The following is a 15,914-nucleotide window of genomic DNA, read 5'->3' on the forward strand; positions in this document are numbered from 1 at the left end:
CCACTTAGCATAATTTATGCACATAATTGAAACATTAACATAACTTTGGATAATTACGCATAAAATTTAATTAAATTTTATTATTTACATCAACATTTTCATACAATAATCCTCAAATTAGTAAAAAAAAATGCACTTACAGTTTAAGGGGTGACTGAAGATTTGCCATCTCACGATCTCTGTATAATTAAATTATTAAACACCTTAGGTGGGTGAACAAATTAAAGATTAAACCTTTAGGCCTAAGGCTTGAGGCCTACTAACCTGTTACTAGGCGAAGCCTGAATCCTCAATTACGTTTAACTTATAGGTTAAGGATGTTTCATGAGAATATTTATTACCGGAAGAAATCCGATTATCTATGAAGCTCTTCACCGCCGCACATACACAAAGACACATTTAAACGATTCTTACTTTTTTGGGTGACGATATTCCCCCACGTGCTAAGAGACTCTCTCGCTCCTCCCAAGGCTCTCAGCTCAACGTCGCCTTTCCCAAGACGCCGATTCTGCCGAGTCGAGCAGAGAACTTTAAACTCCTTCACCACGTCCGAGGGGATCAATAACCAACAACCCCCTCAACGTTAAACTTGTTTACAAAACATCGGGCGGTCACCCGTGGGTCAACCCATGTTAAATTGAGGTGGTGGGGGAGTGGGGGTGTAACCCCGTTTACAATCATCCTTGTCGGTAATATTATGATTGTCATTGCTATTTTCATTGTTGTTACAATTATTATAACTATTTTTTATTGCACTTAAAGGTGACTGCCAACCTACCATGGAAGATATCTGACCGTGTCTGTCGTTTGTGAGGGGGCCGAGGGAGCCGACGGAGGGGGCCGACGGAGCCGAGGGGGCCGACGGAGCTGGGGGGGCCGGGGGGGGGGCAACGGAGCCAGGGGGGGCCGACGGAGTCGGGGGGGGGCCGACGGAGCTGGGTGGGGGCCGACGGAGCCGGGGGGGGCCGACGAAACCAGGGGGGGCGACGGAGTCGGGGGGGGGCCGACGGAGCTGGGGGGGGCTGACGGAGCCAGGGGGGGGCCGACGGAGCTGGGGGGGGGGCGACAGAGCCGGGGGGGGCCGACGGAGGTGGGGGCGGGGCCGACGGTGTCGGGGGGGGGGCGACGGAGCCGGGGGGGCCGACAGAGCTGGGGGGGGGGGCCGACAGAGCCGGGGAGGGGCGACCAAGCCAGGGGGGGCCGATGGAGCTGGGGGGGGGGGCAATGGAGCCGGGGGGGGGGCGACGGAGCCAGCGGGGGAGCGATGGAGCCGGGGGGGGGGGCGACGGAGCTGGGGGGGGGCCGACGGAGTCAAGGGGGGGGGGCGGGGCGACGGCGCAAGCAGAGGGAGCCGACACTGACTTTCTCACACATCATACACTGACTCACTCACACATCATACACTGACTCACTCACACATCATACACTGACTTGCTCACACATCATACACTGACTCGCTCACACATCATGCACTGACTAACTCACACCATGCACTGACTCACTCACACATCATGCACTGACTCACTCACACATCATACACTGACTCACTCACACCATGCACTGACTCACTCACACATCATACACTGACTCGCTCACACATCATACACTGACTCACTCACATCATACACTGACTCGCTCACACATCATGCACTGACTAACTCACACCATGCACTGACTCACTCACACATCATACACTGACTTTCTCACACATCATACACTGACTCGCTCACACATCATACACTGACTCACTCACACATCATACACTGACTCACTCACACATCATACACTGACTCACTCACACATCATATACTGACTCACTCACACATCATATACTGACTCACTCGCACATTATGCTCTGACTCACTCACACACCATGCACTGACTCACTCGCACATTATGCACTGACTCACTCACACATCATACACTGACTCACTCACACATCATACACTGACTCACTCACACCATGCACTGACTCACTCACACCATGCACTGACTCACTCACACATCATACACTGACTCACTCACACATCATACACTGACTCACTCACACCATGCACTGACTCACTCACACCATGCACTGACTCACTCACACATCATACACTGACTCACTCACACCATGCACTGACTCACTCACACATCATACACTGACTCACTCACACATCATACACAGACTCACTCACACATCATACACTGACTCACTCACACCATGCACTGACTCACTCACACATCATACACTGACTCACTCACACCATGCACTGACTCACTCACACATCATACACTGACTCACTCACACCATGCACTGACTCACTCACACATCATACACTGACTCGCTCACACATCATACACTGACTCACTCACATCATACACTGACTCGCTCACACATCATGCACTGACTAACTCACACCATGCACTGACTCACTCACACATCATACACTGACTTTCTCACACATCATACACTGACTCGCTCACACATCATACACTGACTCACTCACACATCATACACTGACTCACTCACACATCATGCACTGACTCACTCACACATCATATACTGACTCACTCGCACATTATGCTCTGACTCACTCACACACCATGCACTGACTCACTCGCACATTATGCACTGACTCGCTCACACATCATACACTGACTCACTCACACATCATACACTGACTCACTCACACATCATACACTGACTCACTCACACATCATATACTGACTCACTCGCACATTATGCTCTGACTCACTCACACACCATGCACTGACTCACTCGCACATTATGCACTGACTCACTCACACATCATACACTGACTCACTCACACATCATACACTGACTCACTCACACATCATACACTGACTCACTCACACCATGCACTGACTCACTCACACATCATACACAGACTCACTCACACATCATACACTGACTCACTCACACCATGCACTGACTCACTCACACATCATACACTGACTCACTCACACCATGCACTGACTCACTCACACATCATACACTGACTCACTCACACATCATACACTGACTCACTCTCACATCATACACAGACTCACTCACACATCATACACTGACTCACTCACACATCATGCACTGACTCACTCACACATTCTACACTGACTCACTCACACATCATACACTGACTCACTCTCACATCATACACTGACTCACTCACACATCATACACTGACTCACTCTCACATCATACACTGACTCACTCACACCATGCACTGACTCACTCACACATCATACACTGACTTTCTCACACATACACTGACTCACTCACTCCATGCACTGACTTACTCACACATTATGCACTGACTCACTCACACATCATACACTGACTCACTCACACCATGCACTGACTCACTCACACATCATACACTGACTCACTCACACCATGCACTGACTCAATCACACCATGCACTGACTCACTCACACATCATGCACTGACTCGCTCATCATGCGCTTACTCACTCACACATCATACACTCGCACAACCACTGACCCATTCACTCATCATACACAGGTTCACTCATTGTTTGCTGGCTCACTTGCACATCATATACTGACTCACTCATCATGCGCTGACTAACACATCGTGCGCTGACTCACACATCATACACTCACACTGCCACTGACTCGCTCACACAGCATACACTCGCTCACACATCATTCACTAACTCACTCTTCATACGCTGACTCGCACATCATACACTCACTCACGCTGCTGCTGACTCACTCATCATACGCTGACTCGCACATCATACACTCACTCACTCTGCTGCTGACTCACTCACACATCATACACTGGGAGTGTCGTGCTGCCAGCTATGGCTGCAGTTTTTTTGTCGTACGAATTATGTATATCGTTTATTGTTAAATTTAAATTCACAGTTCCTATGATTACTGTTGTTACATTGTTTTTACAGCTTTATTTTGGTGATTCGAAAACATGGTTAATCTAAATTGTCTTATGGTTGTTGTTGTTGGCTTGCACCACATTGATTTTAACACACAGCGTTTTAACATGTTTTTTTGTGTGGAATATTTGCTGGTTTATTCCAGAATGTTTCTGTTACGCATTGTCGCTTTAAGATGTTCTGTGTTCAAATTTTGTTTGTTGCGGTTGCACCCGACTTAAGAGCCGCATGGCTCACAGGGCTACACCTAATAAATGAAACTTGAAAACTTGAAACTCTCTCTCTCTCACGCAAATGCGACACAACGCAGATGATCGCCACTGAACGCTGCCACCGCCCGATGTCGACCACCACCCCTGGGTTGAAGTCTTCAAGTGGTTGTGCCCGTGGCCATGGCAACGGGGGCTGCTGGAGGCTCCACGAGGCTTGGAGGTCGTCGTCATGGAGATTTACAAACTCGTCATCATCATCGTCGTCGTCGTCATGGAGATTAACACTCGTCATCATCATCGTCGTCATGGAGATTTACAAACTCATCATCATCGTCGTCATCATGGAGATTGACAAACTCATCGTCATCGTCATGGAGATTGACAGACTCATCATCATCATCGTCTTCATGGAGATTTACAAACTCGTCATCATCATCGTCGTCATGGAGATTGACAAACTCGTCATCATCATCGTCGTCATGGAGATTGACAACCTCATCATCATCGTCGTCGTCATGTAGATTGATAAACTCATATTCTTAGCTCTTTCGGTAAAGTCACGTTGAAGGGAAACAAAAAAATAATAAAGTATATATATATTATATATATATTTTATTATTGAAGGGAAACAATAAAATAAATATAAAACAATACAAATTATCACGTTTCGACCATAACACAAACGGTCGTCATCAGGTGTGTCGGTTTGCATTAATTTATTTATTTTTAACGGTGTATTTATTTATTTATATTTTAAAAAAAAACGCCAGCGCCACGCGCAGCGATTTGGCAGTTTATTTAGAAGGACTAGTCCATCTATGTTCTGAAAAGAGGAGGGGGGAGACGAAAAATTAATGTATGCTGTCTGAAAGCCACTGTAAGCGTGAACAATCAATTAAGACCTGAAATAGTTTATCAAATCTTTCCAATGATTGCTAAGCCAGAATCCATCTTCTCGGTTGAAATTGTCTCTGTGCTTGTATATGTGGATAGCCTCATGAACGAATGTCTCATGGTAGCCAGATGGCTTACAAAGAACCTGTCTTGGAAAAGTCAATGTCATGTGAGCCTACTGAATTATAACAATGATCTGCCACGGCCGAGGTGTTGGTCCTACCGTGTTTAAGGTCTGCTTTGTGTTCACGAATGCGGTCCGAGACATGACGTTTGGTTTCTCCAATGTAACTACTACCACAGAAGCAACTTAGTTTGTAGACACCAGGGTACTGTATGTCCGGAATCACATCTTTTACAGACGGAACCAGATCACGGATTTTATGTAATGTGTTGAAACGGACCTGGATCTTGTGTTTATTCAAGATTTTGGAGATCTTTTTTGTGATCCCCGCAATGTAGGGTAAAGTGATGGTTTTGAAAGGCTCCTCAAGAGGGTCCTTCTTCATGGTTTGAGTGATAGCTTTGCGGATTGTATAGTCGGAGTAACCATTAGCCTTAAGAGCTTGGTGTACGTGCTTGAGTTCACTGCCTATGTGTTCCTGGTCGGATATGCATTGGGCTCTATGATACTCTTGATGAGAGAATTCTTCTGTGATGGATGGTGGTAGGAATCCGGTTTCAGATAAGCATCCGTATGGGTAGCTTTCCTGTAGACAGAGTGGCTCATTGAACCATCAGGTCTCTTTTTAATTAGGACATCCAAAAAAGGTAGCTTGCCATCTTTTTCGACTTCCATGGTAAATCTGATGGCTGGGTGTATGGAATTGATGTGGTCGAAGAATTGGTCTAGAGCAGGCCGGCCATGTGGCCAGATGATAAAGGTGTCATCCACGTACCTTTTCCATAAGGTTGGGTGCAGAGTGGCAGTCTGGATGGCGTCAGTCTCAAATTTCTCCATGAAAATGTTAGCTATAACCGGAGATAGGGGGGAGCCCATTGGGGCGCCCTCAGTTTGTTTGTAGAAAGTTCCATTCCAAGTGAAGTATGTATTGGTTCAAACAGTCTCACCAGGGTGGGTACCTCAGTGTTTAGTCCTTGATGAACCAAGTCTTCAATGATTGCGATGGTGTCAGGTACAGGAACCTTGGTGAATAAGGAAACTACATCAAAACTGACAAGCAGGTCGTCTGGGGACAGGGAAATACCCTTGATTGTCGATACCAGGTGAGTAGAATTTTGTACCGCAGAGGTGGTTTTTCCAGTGAAAGGACGCAGGATATGAGACATCGTGATAATTTTTATTGTTTTATATATATTTTATTATTTTATTGTTTCCCTTAAACGTGACTTTACTGAAAGAGCTAAGAATATAAACATGTAGCTGTGATAACCAAACACATCTCCTGCAAAGAACTTGAAATTATGCTCGTGACAGATTCTATTAATCTTAATCATGGCATCCTGAGGGCACCCGGTCAGGCATATCTGCACGGTCAGAAACAAAAACCAAGACAAATGTTCAATTACAGTACATCTAGCATATGATACAAGAACCATCTTGGTTGGGTAAGTCATACAAAATGTAATTTCTATATTCTTTGGGTCTTTCGGTAAAGCCACGTAGATAGAAAAAATAATGAAAATAAGAACAATATCACGTTTCCATCGCAACACAAGCGGTCGTCTTGTGTTGCGAGTAAATTCCTTTTATTATACATGTAACATTTAGGAATTAGTTGTATAATAAAAAAAATGTTAAAAAAGAGATGTTAAAAACATATTATACGCACGTTTACTATAACATTATCTTCAAGTCTGCTTATAAAACAGCTTTCGTTATAAAAGTGGAAGGTTTCAATCAAGTGTATACATGCTGCTGCCATCCTGTGGCTTACATTAACATGGATGGCGACTGCACTGCATGTTCTATACTAAACACACTTCTTATTCCTCCTATTCTTACCTGAAATTATATTTGGAAAATGAAATTGGCCTCCGAGGCATTTACAGCGCTAATTATCTGAATATTTCTCAATTTATTGATGCAATGCACACGTAACAAGAGGATTACAGCTGTAAACATTAAGATAGCATGGCTAGCGATAAAGCATCTCCCCAGCAATATTCCGCATCAATAAAACAAATTACGAGTTTGGTTGTTTAAACATTGCTTTTTAAGTTTATTAGGCTAATGGGGATTTAATCTTACCTTTTTGGGGAGCAAATCAGACCGTTGTCTTATATTTGTACATCACTTTATTAATTCACCACTGGATGAGGGCTTTCCACCATGTGAGTTGTGAGGATTATGGTGAGAGCAGGAGCATTAAGATGATAGAGCTGCCCACCATGAAGCATAACAGCAGCCTGCACTAAGCCGGTTTGTATGGTGGTCACCGATCGACGCACGATCCAGACTCAACCGTGCTGAGCTTCCGAGATCGCGTGAGATCGGACACATTCCTGGTGACTTGGTTAATTAAAATTTAACCCAGTTGCACTCGATTTTTTTTGGGATTTTTTAATGCTTTGTTTTACGTAACCCCCCACCCTCCCTTCTCTTCTTTTCTAGAAGGATTTTTTTAAATTATTTTGTTTTTTCTTCACGGCGCGCTCGTCAGTAAGGCCCCCCCGTGCCTTGAGGCCCCCCCGTGCCTTGAGGCCCCCCCCGTGCCTTTAGGCCTCCCCCGTGCCTCGAGGCCCCCCCCGTGCCTTGAGGCCCCCCCTTGCCTTGAGGCCCCCCCCGTGCCTTGAGGCCCCCCCGTGCCTCGAGGCCCCCCCCGTGCCTCGAGGCCCCCTCGTGCCTCGAGGCCCTCCCGTGCCTCGAGGCCCCCCCGTGCCTCGAGGCCCTCCCGTGCCTCGAGGCCCTCCCGTGCCTCGAGGCCCCCCCGTGCCTCGAGGCCCCCTCGTGCCTCGAGGCCCTCCCGTGCCTCGAGGCCCTCCCGTGCCTCGAGGCCCCCCCGTGCCTCGAGGCCCCCTCGTGCCTCGAGGCCCTCCCGTGCCTCGAGGCCCCCCCCGTGCCTCGAGGCCCTCCCGTGCCTCGAGGCCCTCCCGTGCCTCGAGGCCCCCCCGTGCCTCGAGGCCCTCCCGTGCCTCGAGGCCCCCCCGTGCCTCGAGGCCCCCCTGTGCCTCGAGGCCCCCCCGTGCCTCGAGGACCCCCCCTGTGCCTCGAGGCCCCCCCGTGCCTCGAGGCCCCCCGTGCCTCGAGGCCCCCCCGTGCCTTGAGGCCCCCCCGTGCCTTGAGGCCCCCCCGTGCCTCAAGGCCCCCCCCCCGTGCCTCGAGGCCCCCCCCCCCCGTGCCGCGAGGCGGAGCGCAGTACCGCTCCGGTCGCGTCGGCGAGCGGGAACGGAAGCGGCACTCGTCCACGACGCCGCCCGCCCCGGCGCCCCCGCCGCCACGGCCCTCGCCCCGCCGCGCCGCGTAGAAGCCGTCGGTGCCCCACGCGAACCGCGGCGCCTCCATCAGCTCGGAGCCGCGGAGCGTCCTGGCCGAGCGGGGATCTCACCGCAGCGTGGCGCGCGGCGCCAGCCACGCCGGGGCCTGGACGAGGCGGTGCGGACGCGGCCGGCGGCTTGAGTGGAGGAGGCTCATGGCGATGGGGGAGCGGTGCCGCCCCTGCTTGCCGCTGCTTGCTGCCGCCGTGATCGCGGTGAGGGTAAGAACGGCGAAGCATAGTTCATAGTTAGTTCATAGTTCATTTATGTTGGTATAGCCCTGTGAGCCATTCGGCTCTTGAATCGGGTGCAATCGCAACAAACAAAACAAACATGAACAAGAAAACATCTTGAAGTGATCTTCTTTGGTTCTTTCGGTAAAGTCACGTAGAATGATAATAAAATAATAAATTGATAAAATAAAATAACACAATAATATTCTCACGACGTTTCGGCCACAACACAAGCGGCCTTCATCAGGTGAAGGGGGGCGAGACTGTCTGGTAGGACAGCGCTGGAGTGAAAGAGCCACGTTCAGATACGGCCTTTAAGCTGTGTGAGAGGAACAAAGCGCCTTGACAAAGGAATTAGCATATAATTTAGCATTGAAATGGCTGAATGATTAGCTTGTGACTGGTCACAGAAATAGCTATGTTAAAAGTTAAAGCATACACACCCGCAGAGGCACCCATAGTTAAAGGGATTAGCATGGAATTTAGCATTGAAATAGCTAAGTTAAGGCATACACATCTTGACAATGGAATTAGCATAGAATTTTGCATTTAGAAAGCTGAGTGATTAGCTTGTACCTGCTGCAGAAATAGAGCTTGTACCTGCTGCAGAAATAGCTACGTTAAAGTCAGAGCATAAACATTCACCGAGGCCCTTAGTACAAATCAAACAGGAGAATTTAGCATTGAAATAACTAGGCGAATCCAGCATTGAAACAACTGAGTGATTAGCTAGTGACTGGTCACAGAAATGACTACACATCTGAGCTATTCACAGTACTATATAGTGAACCAATAAAAACTAAAATATAAATTACCTTCATGTTATCAATAAACTCTATATTCTCCAATCAGCTAAGCTACCAACAATAAGTCGTTATATATCACAATGCTATATGGCGAAAAAATGGGTGGATTCTTACCCTCAAATTTCAGCACCACGGGCCCCGTTCAGACGGACGAGTTCGTCCATGGTCGGAACAGAGGAGGGGGAGAGAGACAGCTGCGAGGCCCTAGTATGCTCCATATTGTAAAACTATACCATTAACCGTGGTGTGAGAGGTATTAAGAGGCAATGCTGGCGAAAGAGCTGCGGTCTGAAGGTCATCGTAAAAATACAATTAATTAAGAACAGAAATGATTTAAAACATCTTTCCAGTGGTTACTAAGCCTGAATCCATCTTCTCGGTTGAAATTGTCTCTGTGCTTGTATATGTGAATGGCCTCATGAACAAATCTCTCATGGTAGCCGGTTGGTTTGCAAAGAACCTCCGTCTTGGAGAAGTCAATGTCATGTGAGCCCACTGAATTATAACAGTGATCTGCCACGGCAGAGGAGTTCGTCCTACCGTGTTTCAAGTCTGCTTTGTTTTCGCGGATGCGGTCCGAGATATGTCTTTTGGTTTCTCCAATGTAGCTACTACCACAGAGGCACTTTAGTTTGTAAACGCCCGGGTACTGTATGTCTGGAACAGCATCTTTTACAGATGGAACTAAATCACGGATTTTATGTACTGTGTTGAATCGGACCTGGATCTTGTGTTTGTTCAGGATTTTGGAGATCTTTTTAGTGACCCCTGCAATGTAGGATAAGGTGATGGTTTTGAGTGGCTCCACAAGAGGATCCTTCTTCATGACTGGAGTGATGGCTTTGCGGATTGTGTAGTCGGAGTAGCCATTAGCCCTGAGAGCCTGGTGTACGTGCTTGAGTTCACTGGTAATGTGTTCCTGGTCGGAAATGCATTGGGTTCTATGGTATAGAGTCTTGATGAGGGAGTTCTTCTGGGATGGATGGTGGTGGGAATCCGGTTTCAAGTAAGCATCTGTATGGGTAGCTTTCCTGTAGACAGAGTGGCTCATTGAACCATCATGTCTTATTTTAATTAAGACATCCAAAAAGGGTAGTTTGCCATCTTTTTCGACCTCCATGGTAAATCTGATGGCTGGGTGTATGGAATTGATGTGGTCGCGGAATTGGTCTAGAGCAGGCTGGCCATGTGGCCAGATGACAAAGGTGTCATCAACGTACCTCTTCCATAAGGTCGGGCGTAGAGTGGCAGTCTGGATGGCGTCAGTTTCAAATTTTTCCATGAATACGTTGGCTACAACCGGAGATAGGGGGGAGCCCATTGGGGTGCCCTCAGTTTGTTTGTAGAAAGTTCCATTCCAGGTGAAGTAAGTGTTGGTTAAGCAATGTCTCACCAGGGGGGGTACATCAGTATACAGTCCTTGATGAACCAGGTCTTCAATGATAGCGATGGTGTCAGGTACCGGGACTTTGGTGAACAAGGACACCACATCAAAACTGACAAGCAGGTCGTTTGGGGACAGGGAAATGCCTTTGATTGTCCATACCAGGTGAGTAGAATTTAGTACCGCAGAGGTGGTTTTTCCAGTGAAAGGTCGCAGTATATCAGCAAGAAAACGTGCCAGTTTGTAGGTGGGGGAGCTGATAGTAGAGACGATGGGACGAAGGGGTGTATCTTCTTTGTGTATCTTTGGAAGGCCATATAATCTTGGTGGTCTGGCAGCAGAGGGTGCTTCAACGAGAACTGTTTGATCTCATCAATTAATGCTGTTGAATCAAAGATTATTTTGTTCGTTTTGGTGACCAGGCTGTTGGTGGGATCTCTTTTTATTTTTGTGTAGCTGCCATCGTTGAGTAGTTCTTGAATTTTGTTGTTATATTCTGTTTTGTCCATGATGACAGTGGCATTGCCTTTGTCGGCTGAGAGGACGACAATATCATCCCTATTTTTTTATTGAGATAATTCAAAACGTTCGTCTTTGCTGATGTTGCTGGGTGGCAACTTAGCGTTTTTGAGGGTTGCAGCAATTTCAGATCTTGCTACGTCTGCAGAGATGTGACTCAAGCCCTTGAGTGCAACGTCGACATGGGCAATGATATCATTAACCGGTAAGTGTCTCGGTGTGACAGCAAAGTTTAGACCTTTAGCTAAAACGGATTTCAGACCATCAGAAATGGAACTGTTACTGCGATTAATTACGACTTTGTTGACGTCTATCTTTTCAGTGTGTGGATCCGATTTTTTGCTGGAGAGGTGATTGAATTTGGAAATCAAATTGTCCCTACATTTGTTCGACATAGTGGCAGCCGAAGAGGTAGTCATATTGTCTACATGTTCCCAATCCGATGTAGACAGTTGCTGTCAATTTTAAGTGTGATTTGTAGAGTGTCTTGTCTAACTGATCGAGTTCGGTGCGTGTAAGTCTGATTTTTTCCGAGATAAGAGCGAAGCTAGTTCTAGCTAGAATTCGTTTTGCATTGAGAGAAGTTGCAACAGCAGAGGTTAGTGTAAATGCGGTTGGTATTACCTTAGAGTCGCGGCATCTCTTCAGAAAGGTGAGAGACTCGATTAGTTGAGCCTTCTTATCCCGAAGTCTGTTGAATGATCTTAAGGATGTGTGGAATCCCTCCCCGTAGAGGCGGTTAAATTTCGATTTAAAGCTTTCGTGACTGCAATGATTCATCTTCTTTGGTTCTTTCGGCAAAGTCACGTAGAATGATAATAAAATAATAAATTGATAAAATAAAATAACACAATAATATTCTCACGACGTTTCGGCCACAACACAAGCGGCCTTCATCAGGTGAAGGGGGGCGAGACTGTCTGGTAGGACAGCGCTGGAGTGAAAGAGCCACGTTCAGATACGGCCTTTAAGCTGTGTGAGAGGAACAAAGCGCCTTGACAAAGGAATTAGCATATAATCTAGCATTGAAATGGCTGAATGATTAGCTTGTGACTGGTCACAGAAATAGCTATGTTAAAAGTTAAAGCATACACACCCGCAGAGGCACCCATTGTTAAAGGGATTAGCATGGAATTTAGCATTGAAATAGCTAAGTTAAGGCATACACATCTTGACAATGGAATTAGCATAGAATTTTGCATTTAGAAAGCTGAGTGATTAGCTTGTACCTGCTGCAGAAATAGAGCTTGTACCTGCTGCAGAAATAGCTACGTTAAAGTCAGAGCATACACATTCACCGAGGCCCTTAGTACAAATCAAACAGGAGAATTTAGCATTGAAATAACTAGGCGAATCCAGCATTGAAACAACTGAGTGATTAGCTAGTGACTGGTCACAGAAATGACTACACATCTGAGCTATTCACAGTACTATATAGTGAACCAATAAAAACTAAAATATAAATTACCTTCATGTTATCAATAAACTCTATATTCTCCAATCAGCTAAGCTACCAACAATAAGTCGTTATATATCACAATGCTATATGGCGAAAAAATGGGTGGATTCTTACCCTCAAATTTCAGCACCACGGGCCCCGTTCAGACGGACGAGTTCGTCCATGGTCGGAACAGAGGAGGGGGAGAGAGACAGCTGCGAGGCCCTAGTATGCTCCATATTGTAAAACTATACCATTAACCGTGGTGTGAGAGGTATTAAGAGGCAATGCTGGCGAAAGAGCTGCGGTCTGAAGGTCATCGTAAAAATACAATTAATTAAGAACAGAAATGATTTAAAACATCTTTCCAGTGGTTACTAAGCCTGAATCCATCTTCTCGGTTGAAATTGTCTCTGTGCTTGTATATGTGAATGGCCTCATGAACGAATCTCTCATGGTAGCCGGTTGGTTTGCAAAGAACCTCCGTCTTGGAGAAGTCAATGTCATGTGAGCCCACTGAATTATAACAGTGATCTGCCACGGCAGAGGAGTTCGTCCTACCGTGTTTCAAGTCTGCTTTGTGTTCGCGGATGCGGTCCGAGATATGTTTTTTGGTTTCTCCAATGTAGCTACTACAAATCCAGGAAAAAAACATCAAAATATTCCTGAAATAGCACCGTACACCAACGCTGTGTGCAAAAATCCCAGTGGAATGCAAGTCAAATAACAACAACCACAAGACAACTAAGATTAAGGCCATCAGTCTAACTCCGTACTACAATAAACAAAAACATGGCCAAAACCAAAAAAACTTTTCGAAATCACCAAAATAAAAGCCATGAATGCAATGTGGCTCCCTCCACGCCTCGCTCCTCGCCTCACCTCCTCTCTCTCCTTGCCTCACCTCCTCTCTCTCCTTGCCTCACCTCCTCTCTCTCGCCACACCTCCTCTCTCTCGCCTAAACTCCGCACCTCAAATCACTCCCTTCTCGTCACCTCACACCACCAAACTCCCCACCCGTAGGCACGTGACTGCCCCTCCCCCCATCACGAGACCCGCCCACCCCCACCCGTAGAGGCACGTGACTGCCCCTCCCCCCATCACGAGACCCGCCCACCCCCACCCGTAGAGGCACGTGACTGCCCCTCCCCCCATCACGAGACCCGCCCACCGCCTCCCCTCTGGGGGGGGGGCGCGGGGGATCGTTGTCTCTAATTTGTCAACAAAGCGCCATCGCCACGCGTGAGCAGCCACTAGAGGGCGCCATTGTCAAGACACGCGCCAGCTTCAGTGCTTTTGCATTTAAAGACGTCACACGAGACGGGGGTGTGGGCCAGCAACCACGCCCGGCCGCCTTTGTCTCCCCCCCCCCCCAGTTTGACCGGTTACGTCTTTGATGGTGTTGGGTAAGGCGCATCCGTGAGCGGGAATCGAACTCGGGTGTCTGTCGGGCGCCTCTCTTCGATGTGTTTGGCCGTGAATTGTTTTGTAGTTTGTTTTGGCTGCGTGCGAGTCGATGGGTCTCTGTGTGAGTCTATGGGTCTCTGTGTGAGTCTATTGCTCTGTGATTCTGTGGCTGTCTGTGTGAGTCGATGGCTCTTCGTGTGAGTCTATGTCTCTGTGATTCTGTGGCTGTCTGTGTGAGTCGATGGCTCTCTGTGTGAGTCTATCGCTCTGTGATTCTGTGGCTGTCTGTGTGAGTCGATGGCTCTCCATGTGAGTCTATGTCTCTGTGATTCTGTGGCTCTGTGTGAGTCAATGGCTCTCCGTGTGAGTCTATGGCTCTGTCGTTGTGTGACTCTGTCATTCTGTGGCTCTCCGTGTGAGTCTGTCTCTGTGATTGTGGCTCTCCGTGTGAGTCTATGGCTCTGTCATTGTGTGGCTCTGTGTGAGTCGATGGCTCTGTCATTGTGTGGCTCTGTGTGAGTCTGTGGCTCTCCGTGTGAGTCTATGGCTCTCTGTGTGAGTCTATGGCTCTGTGATTCTGTGGCTCTCTGAGTCTGTAGCTCTCTGTGTGAGTCTCTGGCTCTGTGATTCTGTGGCTCTGTGTGAGTCTGTAGCTCTCTGTGTGAGTCTATGGCTATGTGATTCTGTGGCTGTCTGTGTGAGTCTCTGGCTCTCTGTGTGAGTCTATGGCTCTGTGATTCTGTGGCTCTCTGTGTGAGTCTGTGGCTCTCTGTGTGAGTCTATGTCTCTGTGATTCTGTGGTGCTCCGTGTGAGTCAATGGCTCTCCGTGTTGCGATCTAAACGTGGTGGTATTTTTTATTCACTTTATTTGTTCTATCTACGTGACTTTACTGAAAGAACCAGAGAATATGAATAAGCAGTAAGGCTCTGGGTGAACGGGCAGAAGAACATCACAAAACAATCGACGGATCCTACTAATGTAGTGTGTCGTAGTGTATAATGTAGTATATAGTGCAGTGTATAGTGTAGTGTATAGTAGTATAGTGTAGTGTATAGAGTGTATAGTGTAGCATATAGTGTAGTATATATAGTGTGTAGTGTATAGTGTGTAGTGTAGTATATATATAGTGTGTAGTGTATAGTGTAGTGTATAGTGTAGTGTATAGTGTAGTGTATTGTATAGTGTAGTATATATATAGGGTAGTGTATAGTGTAGTGTATGGTGTAGTGTATAGTGTAGTGTATAGTGTAGTGTAGTACACTAGTACAGCACACTGGTGGGTTAGCGAGCCAAGCAACAACAGAGCGTAGTATATATAATGTGTAGTGTAGTGTATAGTGTAGTGTATAGTAGTGTATAGTGTAGTGTATAGTGTAATGTATAGTGTAGTATATAGTGTAGTGTATAGTGTAGTGTATAGTGTGATGTAGTGTAGTGTAGTACACTAGTACAGCACACTGGTGGGTTAGCGAGCCAAGCAACAAAATAGTGTAGTATATATATAGTGTGTAGTGCATAGTGTATAGTATAGTGTGTAGTGTAATATATATAGTGTAGTATATATAGTGTGTAGTGGAGTGTATAGTGTAGTGTGTAGTGTATAGTATAGTGTATAGTATAGTGTATAGTGTAGTGTAGTAGACTAATACAGAACAGT

This window comes from Petromyzon marinus, unplaced genomic scaffold (genome assembly GCF_048934315.1).
Source record: "Petromyzon marinus isolate PM22_M1 ecotype Great Lakes invasive population unplaced genomic scaffold, UKy_Petmar_22M1.pri1.0 PM_G_Scaffold_27, whole genome shotgun sequence".
Lineage (NCBI taxonomy): Eukaryota > Metazoa > Chordata > Hyperoartia > Petromyzontiformes > Petromyzontidae > Petromyzon > Petromyzon marinus.